Raw genomic sequence first — 10,587 nt, forward strand, 5'->3', positions numbered from 1 at the left:
GCATATTTATATTTATAAATATAAAGTTAATAAGCTCTCTCATGTAATTTGTTTACATATTATTAAAGCAAAATATCTTATGTATTCTTTAATTTAATTATAAATAACAATGTAGTCTAGTTATCATTTTTTTTATTTGATTATTTTTAATTTTAATTAATAATTTGATCATTTTTGTCTTAAAATGTCAACAATGTCATCATTTTTTACATAAATCTAAAAAATTCATCATCATCTTCAAACAAAACTCATACAATTCATTATCAATTTTAATAAAATTCATATATTTATCAAATTCATAATTCAAATATTAAAATAAACTCGTATCTTCCCGTCCAACATCAAGTTCATCACATAAATAACTCACATTTAAAGTTTTGATCCTCAAATCACCAAGAGAATATCTTCTTATTCTTTCTATCATTCACCAACATCAAATGTGAGTTATTTATTTAATGGATTTAATATTGTTGTTGATGGAGATGTAAATATGAGTTTATTTGAAAATTTAAGTTACGAATTTGATAAAAATATGAATTTTATTGAAGATAATAATTAATTTTTTAGATTTTATTTAAAAATAATGATGATTTTTTTTTTTTGTAAAAAAAATAGATAATATTATTGACATTTTAAGACATAAATAATTCATTTAGAAAATAAAAAAGACAAATGAGTGAATTATTATCTAAATTTAAGTTAATGGATCGCAGAGACTATTTTGTTTGTATTCAAATAAAATTTTACTTCCTTAAAACTCCAGTTCAACTTTGACTTTTATCGAAGTAGTTATTTTTAAAATATAAAAAAAAGAAAATAAATGATAAAAATAAATTAAAATTTAATTATTATATGTATAACATCTTTTACACCGATTTAATTATTATTAAAATTAAAATTAAATCCTATGTCGATCAGCATAACTCTTCTGTCTGCTCTGTGCTGTTCTCATCCGCTCTTGGATCTGACGCACCTTCTATGTAGTCTGTTGCACCAGCTCTGGCCCTACGATTAAGTTTTCGCCATCCTGATACCAACACAAGGGAGTTTGACACTTGCGCCCATACAAAGCCTCGTACGGGGCCATACCGATGCTTGCATGATAACTATTAATATAGGTAAATTCAACAAGAGGCAATAGATCATCCCAACTTCCTCTGTTATCTAATGTACAAGCTCTTAGCAAATCCTCTAATGTCTGAATAGTCCTTTCAATTTGACCATCTGTTTGAGGGTGGTAGGCGGAACTCAATCTCAATTTAGTACCCAATGTCTCATGCAATGCTCCCCACAAACGAGAAGTGGACTTTGGATCTCTATCAAACACAATGCTAGATGGTATCCCGTGTAATCTAACAATTTCCGCAACGTAAATCTTTGCAAGCTTAGATACATTGTAAGTAGTCCTTATAGGTATGAAATGTTCGGATTTTGTGAGCCTGTCAATAATCACCCAAATGGAGTCAAATTTCTTCTGAGTCTTACGTAATGCCACCACAAAGTCCATAGATATGCTATCCCATTTCCACACTGGTACATCTAATGACTGCAACAATCCAACAGGTTTTTGGTGTTCAACCTTAGCCTTTTGGAAAGTCAGATAAGATGCCACATATTCCGCCACTTGTTTCTTCATTCCTGGCCACCAAAATATTTGCTTCAAGTCTTTATACATCTTTGTAGTACCAGGGTGAATACTCAGTTTGCTCTTGTGGGCCTCATCCAAAATAGTTTTTCTCAACTCTGCATTATCCGGCACACAAATACGTTTATTACACCACAAAATGTTATGTGGACCCATTTCAAATTCGGGAGCCTTGCCGGTCTCAACCAATTTTCGTCTCCCCTGAATAGCCTCATTGGTCGCTTGAAGGACTTTTATCTCATTCATTAGTTGATTATCTACAACGATAATTCCACATTGTACTTTTCCCGACAAGGAATCCATATTAAGATCCAAGTCACGGAAATTCTTTAACAATTTTAATCCTTTCAATGTTATGGATGACAAATGGGCTCGCTTCCTACTCAAGGCATCAGTCACTACATTGGCTTTTCCTGGGTGATAGTGCAACGTGAACTCATAATCCTTGATGAACTCCATCCATCTCCGTTGTCGGATATTAAGCTTCTTTTGGTCGAACAAGTATTTCAAACTTTTATGGTCACTGTATACATCAAAATTGCAGTCATACAGATAGTGCCTCCAAATCTTTAGTGCAAAAACTATTGCAGCCAACTCCATGTCATGCGTGGGATAATGTTTCTCATGCACCTTCAACTGTCTTGAAGCATATGCTATCACTTGTTTGTTCTGCATAAGTACACAACCCAACCCTTGTAAAGAAGCATCACAATAAACTTCATATGGTTCTTCTGGTTGTGGTAACACCAACACCGGTGATGTAGTTAGTTTCTCTTTCATAATCTGAAAACTCCTCTCACATTCCTCCGTCCATGCATAAATATGATTCTTCCTTGTGATTTGTGTCAACGACGCTGCAATCTTGGCGAAACCCTCAATGAATCTTCTATGATATCCAACCAAGCCCAGGAAACTTCTAATCTCTGTGACAGTCTGTGGTTGTTTCCATGTCACCACAGCCTCTACTTTAGTTGGGTCGACAACGATACCTTCCTTTGAAATGACATGTCCCAAGTATTTCACCTCCTCCAACCAGAATTCACATTTCCCCAAATTAGCATACAATCTCTTGTCCTTCAAGACTTGCAAAACTTGATGTAGGTGAACTTCATGTTCCTCCAGGCTCTTAGAATAAATCAATATGTCATCAATGAGAACCACTACAAATTTGTCTAAGAAGGGGTGAAATATACGATTCATGTAGTCCATGAAAATAGATGGTGCATTGGTGACACCAAAAGGCATCACCAAATACTCAAAGTGTCCATAGCGAGTTCTGAAAGCAGTTTTAGGAATGTCTTCTTCCTTCACCCGAATCTAATGATACCCCGACTTCAAATCAATCTTTGAAAATATCATTGCTCCTTTGAGTTGGTCCATCAAGTCATCAATGCGTGGCAAGGGATACCTGTTTTTGATGGTGACTTTGTTAAGTTGACGGTGATCGACATAAAGTCTAGACTTTCCATCCTTCTTCTTCAATAGGAGCACCAGTGCTCCCCAATGTGAGACACTCAATCGTATGAACTGTTTAGATAAAAGGTCCTCCAACTAATTTTTCAACTCTGACAATTCCGATGGAGACATTCTATATGGGGCAATAGATATAGGTCTTGTACCCAGAGTCACATCAATTGAGAATTCAATATCACAAACTGGGGGTAATCCTGGTACATCGAGCGGAAATACCTCTGGAAAATCTTCGACCACAAGTATCCCGTCTACCTCCACCTCTAGCTTCGTACTGATTGAGTTGAGGGAAACACACTTCTGAACTCCCCATTTCAAAGAGAAGTTCAATTTATTGGTATCGAAGAATCGAGAAACACCTGGGTTTGGGAATATCACAGATTTATGAGCACAATCCAATAGAACATAATGGCTTGACAACCAATCCATTCCAAGGATCACTCCCACATGCTTGAGGGGAATACAAATCAAATCAATGTTGAATCTCATATCGAACACAGTCAAGGACATTGCAAGCAAGACGTATTACATTTCACTTATTCGGTAGAAGGTAGGGTAACCACCAAATCAAACGACAAAGTAGTAACAATAAGTTGGAGTGAATCCACCCAATCCAATGAAATGAATGAGTGCGTTGCCTCCGAATCATAAATTGCATTAAGTGATTTTCCAGCAATTAAACACTCAGCTTGGATAAGTTCAGAGGAAGATGGAGTTTCCTCTCCATTGATGTGGTAGACACGTCCCTTGGCAGTAGGGCGTACAACATTGTCATTGATATTGTTGCGGTTGACAGCTCTATCGTCCTTCCGTTCAGGGCATTCATTTGCAAAATGGTCTGGTTTCTGACAAATGTAACAAACCATTGGTCTGATTGGACACTCAGATATCTTGTGTCCTTCTTTGTTGCAGCGAAAACACTTAACAGGGTACGTCTGGTTCTGACGTGGAACTTTTTGCCTTTGAATTTCCCCGTTTTGAGGTCGAGGTTGATCTCTAGCATTCCCTAGTGGTCGGGCATATGGCTTGTGTTGTTGATGCTGCCTGCCCCTGATTTGTTGGTCGTTATGCCCATGTTTTCAAATATTAACATTTAGAGGCAGATATTAACATTTAGAGGCCAAACTTATGACTCTCATGATATGGATGGATTTAAATCTCTACCTGAGGTCTGATGGGTCCACCTACAGCACCCCTATTCAGGCAGCTATGTTTCATCTGCTCCACTTTCTTGCATTTCTCCACTAGCACTTGATATTGGCGTATCTCCAAGGGCCCCACTAACTCCTTAATCTCATACCTAAGCTCGCTTTCAAACCTCTCGCACATGTATTCTTCATCTATCTGATTTAGGAAATAGAGGAAGTACTTTGCTAGGGACTCGAACTTTGTCGCATATTCCGCTGTCATGAGATTCCCTTGATACAACTTCAGAAATTGGGCCTCCTTCTCAGCCCTAGCACTTTTTGGGAAGTATTTTTCTAGGAACTTATTCTTGAAAGCCTCCCATGTTAGCTCTTCATGATTTGTCTCCATCATTTTCTTCGCACCTCGCCAACAGTATTCAACTTCACCAATCATCAAATAGGTTGCATACTCTACTTTCGCATTGTCAGGGCAGTGTAGGATCTCGAAGATCTTCTCGATTTCTTGCAGCCAAAGATCAGCCTTGTCGGGGTCATGTTCCCCTTTGAATTTAGGCGGATCTTGTCGACGAAATTCATTCAATGCTCTTGTTGCATTGGCTGCTTCATCCCTCTGGTCCCTATGTGCATCTTGTTGAGTTTGGATCGCAGCTTGTTGGGCCATTGTTGCGGCCATTGCATTCATGGCTTGGATTGCTTCAGTCATGTCGTTTCTTCCTTGGGGAACCGATCGGTTGGTGCGACGAGCCATAACGCTTCCTAAAATTATCTAATTAGTAAAATATTATAACGTAATTTTAACTTTTTGGTAGTACAGAAGTCTTTTATTGAACACTATATAGTAGGTTCGGGTTATACAACAAGTCGTTCTTTGAAGGGGTTCCCAGGAAAGAGAGGTGGATCAATGAACCACTTAATAACCAAGTATTTCCTTAGCCAGAATCCCTCCAATACAACTTTTTATGTATTATCCTTCCCTTCTATTTTGGGGATCATACAATTATACATAATATAGGGTTTAGAACATTGTCTTTAATTACATATATTTAGATCACATGATGAAAGCTCAACAATTACTTTGTGATTTAGATTGAAATAATTTTAGATCGTGGTAATAAACTCATAATTCACAATATCATACAACCGTAAATGTTTATTGCTTGATTAAAATTATTTCTAATCATAGGATCAAGAATTTAAAACATATGTTTAATCATAATTATTCAAAGAAATTAGATAATTAAATTCACATAATTGAAATTTAAGTCATTAATGACATAAAAAAGTTAGAAAATCAAACCCTTAGTATAAAAAGAAGTAGAGAGTTTAAAATTAATAAAACAAAACAATCATACGATGAACAAGTAAAAATCATAAAGATTATAAAATGTAACAACTTAAATAGAATATAAAAGACAATGCCTATAAAAGCATGCAAGTAGTTATAGAGATTTCAGGTTTGAAAAATTTAAATAACACTATTAAACCAAATATTTAAAACATATATTAAATGACAAAAATCATGGAGGTTATACAATTGATGACACATAATAGAAATTTAAATAAAATTTAATAATTAGAAAACCAAGCAATTAACATATTTAATGGCACTTAATAGGAATTTAAGTTATTCTTAAAAATTCAAATTAAAGAAGGTTACACAATTAATAATTTAATAAAAGTTTAAGTAATTAATAAAATTCAATTTCAATAAGGTTACATAATAAATGACACATAATAGACATTTAAATAATTAGTAAAACTCAAATAATTAGAAAATTATACAATTAGCATGAGTAACATATCACAAGAAAAAAACATGCAACATGCACGAAGCGTCCCATCCCACCAAGGTCCGAGAATTAGTGCCCTGATACCACATTGTAACGCCTCGGATTTTGATCCAAGACATTTCTTAAAAATATTTATTTTCTTTCAAAAACGACATTAATTTTTTTTTAAAAAGTAATTCATCATATGATCAATAAAATTTCTCTAGTAAATAGTTTGATTTTATTTTAAGAAATAACACAATGCAATTTATCGGATATTATTATTTTTGTAAAGACAATTTACTAATTGTAGAAAATGTTCACTTAAAAATAGAATAATTCAAGTTTTTCCTGACGGAAGGACCCCGCCTCCGCATTTCTATTTAAAATCGACGATAAAAAATAAATAAACTTAAAAATTGTATCACAACGGTCTTATCACTACAAACAGTATTATTATTTTATTAAAGTACCTATTTTTCTCACGCGCGTGCGCCAAACAAACGTCATTCATGCAACTCTTCGAGATCGTTAGTACCTAAATGTTGGTGTAAGGGGGGCAGTTCATCCCACCGTAAAATTAGACCAAATAATAAGTTAACAACCATAAAATATAAATATAAAATCTTTTTGTAATAAAATATTTAGAGAAGTTGATTTTTACAATTCGTAAGGTGTATCAAAAATTATAAAATGTATCTAAATAACAAGTAGTAACTCACCTTATAACAAATAATTATATAAAAATAACAACGACAATAAAATGTATGCAAATTATGCATGTCCTAAACATATATGATCCAGATATAGCCAGCCACTAAGGCGTCCACACAGAAGTCATCCATACCAATGGGGAAAATTAAACTAGCCACTAAGGCGTCCACAAAGATGCATATGGTATGTCATGACAATGATAATGATGTTCGAAATGTACAAATCGCTAGCCACTTAGGCAACCACAAAGAAAAATCATACACAAATAACCAGCCACTTAGGCAACCACAAAGAAAACTATTCATTAATGCATTCAAAAATCAATTTCCTCATATTGGTAAATGAAAAATAAACTTTTCATCAATTTCATCAAAACACGTATATTGTTCATAAAAGTCAAGTTTTAAAATTTACAATATCAAGAGTCAAGAATTAAAATTAAATACATCATAATAAACATGTTAATAATTATATCATTATAAAAAGTATAACTTTATAATTAAGTACTCTAAAATATGTATGGCATTGAACGTTTTCGCAACAAACATATTGATCAAGATATGATAATAAAAATATAACTCTATAATTAATTTCATCAAAATAGAGATATTACTCAAAAGAAACAATCAAAGCATGATAGTTAATTTCTTTACGACGAATATAAAATCGACATTTTTCTTTTAAGACATCCAAACATCATATCAATATCTTACGAATCGCTAATTTAATATCTAACCTAACTCTTCATGGGGAAAAAGCCCTTACCTTGGACGCTTTCCTTCCACGTACCACTGTATAGCCCTCGAAAATCTCACCAAGATGAATAAAAGTTTATAGCTCCGATCAAAAAGCTAGGGAATGTAAGGATGGTTGTTTGAGTGGCTTAGAAAATATTTGAGATAAATGTAGTGTCGGTAATGCGTGTGAGTGATTATGGCTTATTTTCCTCTACTGCAAGTTTAATCGTGTCCTAAGAAGGAGAGGTGTATGTGACTAATAAAGGAGGCATAGAGCTGATCAGAGATAATGAATAATTCTCTTCATTGAGTTTAATTGCACACATGAATAAGGAATTAAATTGGAATAATGCAATTCAATGACCAACCGTTAAGAATTAATTGGCATTCATGTATTTATTCTTGCTTGTTATACATTTGAATGGACACAATATAAACTAAATGTTATAAAATATAGTTATAAAAATAGTAGTGTGGGTGATTCAATTTTGACTTAGTCAAAATTGGCTTGGTCATTGTTCACTCTAAGACAAATATTTCTACGAGTTTTAATTAGTCAATAATAAAAATCCCAATAATAAATTATTTAATATAAAAATACTTTATCAAATAATTAAACATCCAAAGAATAATTATCTTACTATCGTCACACTAAATTAATAAAAAATGATAAACCAAACTAAGGATTTTCTAAGTGGTTAGTTTATTAGACAATATTGTTGGTTTGCTTTCCTATAAATATTTTTATTGTATCTTTCATTTATATCTTTTAATCTAAATGTTATTTTGATATTTATGGTCACTTATTTCAATTGAGTATGATATTGACCCGCATACTAAATGATTCTTCCCATGGTGTCAAATCCTATTTCCATAAATGGATTTTATTCTCTACTTAATTTTCATCTTCTCTACACAATTAAAAATGAAAATTCATAATCAAATGTCATTCCAACCCTCCACAACATTGTAAAAGTTGTATGAAAATTGAAAATTTTGGTAGAAAAGTACTCTTTATGGTTTAGGGCGAACCTAAGAACCTTTGATTTAGGTTCACCAAAATATATATATTTTACTTTAGTTTTTATAATGTCCAGAAGCCCAGTACAAATATATTATAAAAACTCCTTAGGCCTCTAGCAACTATGGGCACACAAAAAAAAAAAGCCTCCAAAATAAGCTTTTAAATCCTATTTTTTTTACATAATCATTCTTTTAATTGATATTTGTGTTGAGCGTACTCAATTAAAATCATACAATGATGCATATATTTATGATAAGATTATTGTACCGATGAACGTTATTTAAAATATAAAGACAACTTAGATATTGATTAGATTTATTTATAGAACTTAAAATTCTAAAAGAGATAATACAAATAGAGAATAATACACCAATTGACATACTTGATTATATAACAAAGTTAGATTCTTTTTCAAATGCATACTTATGAATTCAAGCGCTCTCTCATTCCTTACCTTATTTAGACGTTTTCTCAAAAATAGAAATCAATGGAAGTTTTCAACAACAATTACAAATCGACAACGTACGGCGAACGAATCTAAATAAACGGCGAGTTCACAAAATAGTCGAGACGTGACTGATAAATTATGTGGAACATAATAATCAATTGTAAATAATTAATAATAATTTTTGGAGCAAAAATGGAGTCAAAACGACAAAAAAAAAAACTGCAGAAAAAATCTCACTGAATCGCCGGAGCACTAGAAGGGTTTGACGTCAAATTTACCGAAATATACAAATGAGTACTACTTCTTGAAGGTTTCGACGAGAGGAATTCAAAAATGATGCCAATTTTTTTAAACGACAAATGTGTTGATCGGAATTGGCCAAAAACAGTTCTCCCAAGGAAAGCAATGCAGCTGTTTTTGATGAAATGGAACCACGATCGATAAAATGGATGCCAAAAATGGATTCAGTGGCCGATTTTGTATGCGATAGAGATTGAGATTGATTCAAATGGCAAAGAATTAGTGGGAGTGAAGTTGATAGGAAAAGGGGTGCATATAGCAGATGTACAAGTACAAGAGTAAAACTAAAAGGCCCAACACAGGATAGTTAAGTATGAGGTAGAAATAGGGGTGTAATGAGCAACTCGCATGTATAGGAAAGAAAAGTTCAACCAGTAATAGTCCAAAATATGCAGAAGTAGAAATTAGGGGTATAAACAATCAATCCAAAATTCATTTTCTAGTATTTCTAAAAGTCTTTAATAAATAATTTACTTTACTAATCTACGCTAGAAAGTTTTTCTTCAAAACACTAATTTTAACATAATATTATTTTCCCTTAACATAGATAAATCTAATTTTAATCAACACTCTCATACTCAAAATAATAACTATAATTATTATCATAATATTTTTTAAAACAATCACATAAAAATACATCATCTTTATAGGATAGTTGAAATGATAAAACAAATAAATATAACATCAACAATTTATATTAATTACTAAGTCAAAATAAATATGTATAAAATTATCATACCGTAACAACTATATAGAAATAAAGAAAATCAATATCAATATTACTAGTATTTCAAGATAATTATTTGTAAAATAAATAATTAAACTAAGATATATTTGGAAATAATTAAATATAATTATGCGTACACTTAACATTAGTCAAACATATAAAGAAATATGACATTAATTGCAAACGCATATATGCACGTAGAATCGCCTAAAATCTTATACTTTAAAATATGTACTCTAAAATGTTATAATTTTTAGAAAAATATATAAACTAATAAAATATAATATTTATATCTCTCGTTTAGTCAAATATGTGCAAATTAACAATCATAGAAAACACATATAAAAAAAAATTTAATCATAAAACTATTCTAAAATAATATAGAAACATAATTAATTATTTAAAATTTGATTTCATTAATAAAATAGTTTATTATAAAAATGGGCGTGTTAACACTATAGTGTGATAGATAAAAAAAAGAGTGTGTCAAAGTGGTTAATATGTAGTATGATAGATAAAAAGATGTGTTAAACAATTATGTAATTGATTTTAAATAAGTGGCAATAAATATAATAGTGTATCTTCATTTTATATATATATATATA

The sequence above is a fragment of the Cicer arietinum genome, chromosome 1 (genome assembly GCF_000331145.2).
Source record: "Cicer arietinum cultivar CDC Frontier isolate Library 1 chromosome 1, Cicar.CDCFrontier_v2.0, whole genome shotgun sequence".
NCBI classification, from domain to species: Eukaryota; Viridiplantae; Streptophyta; class Magnoliopsida; order Fabales; family Fabaceae; genus Cicer; species Cicer arietinum.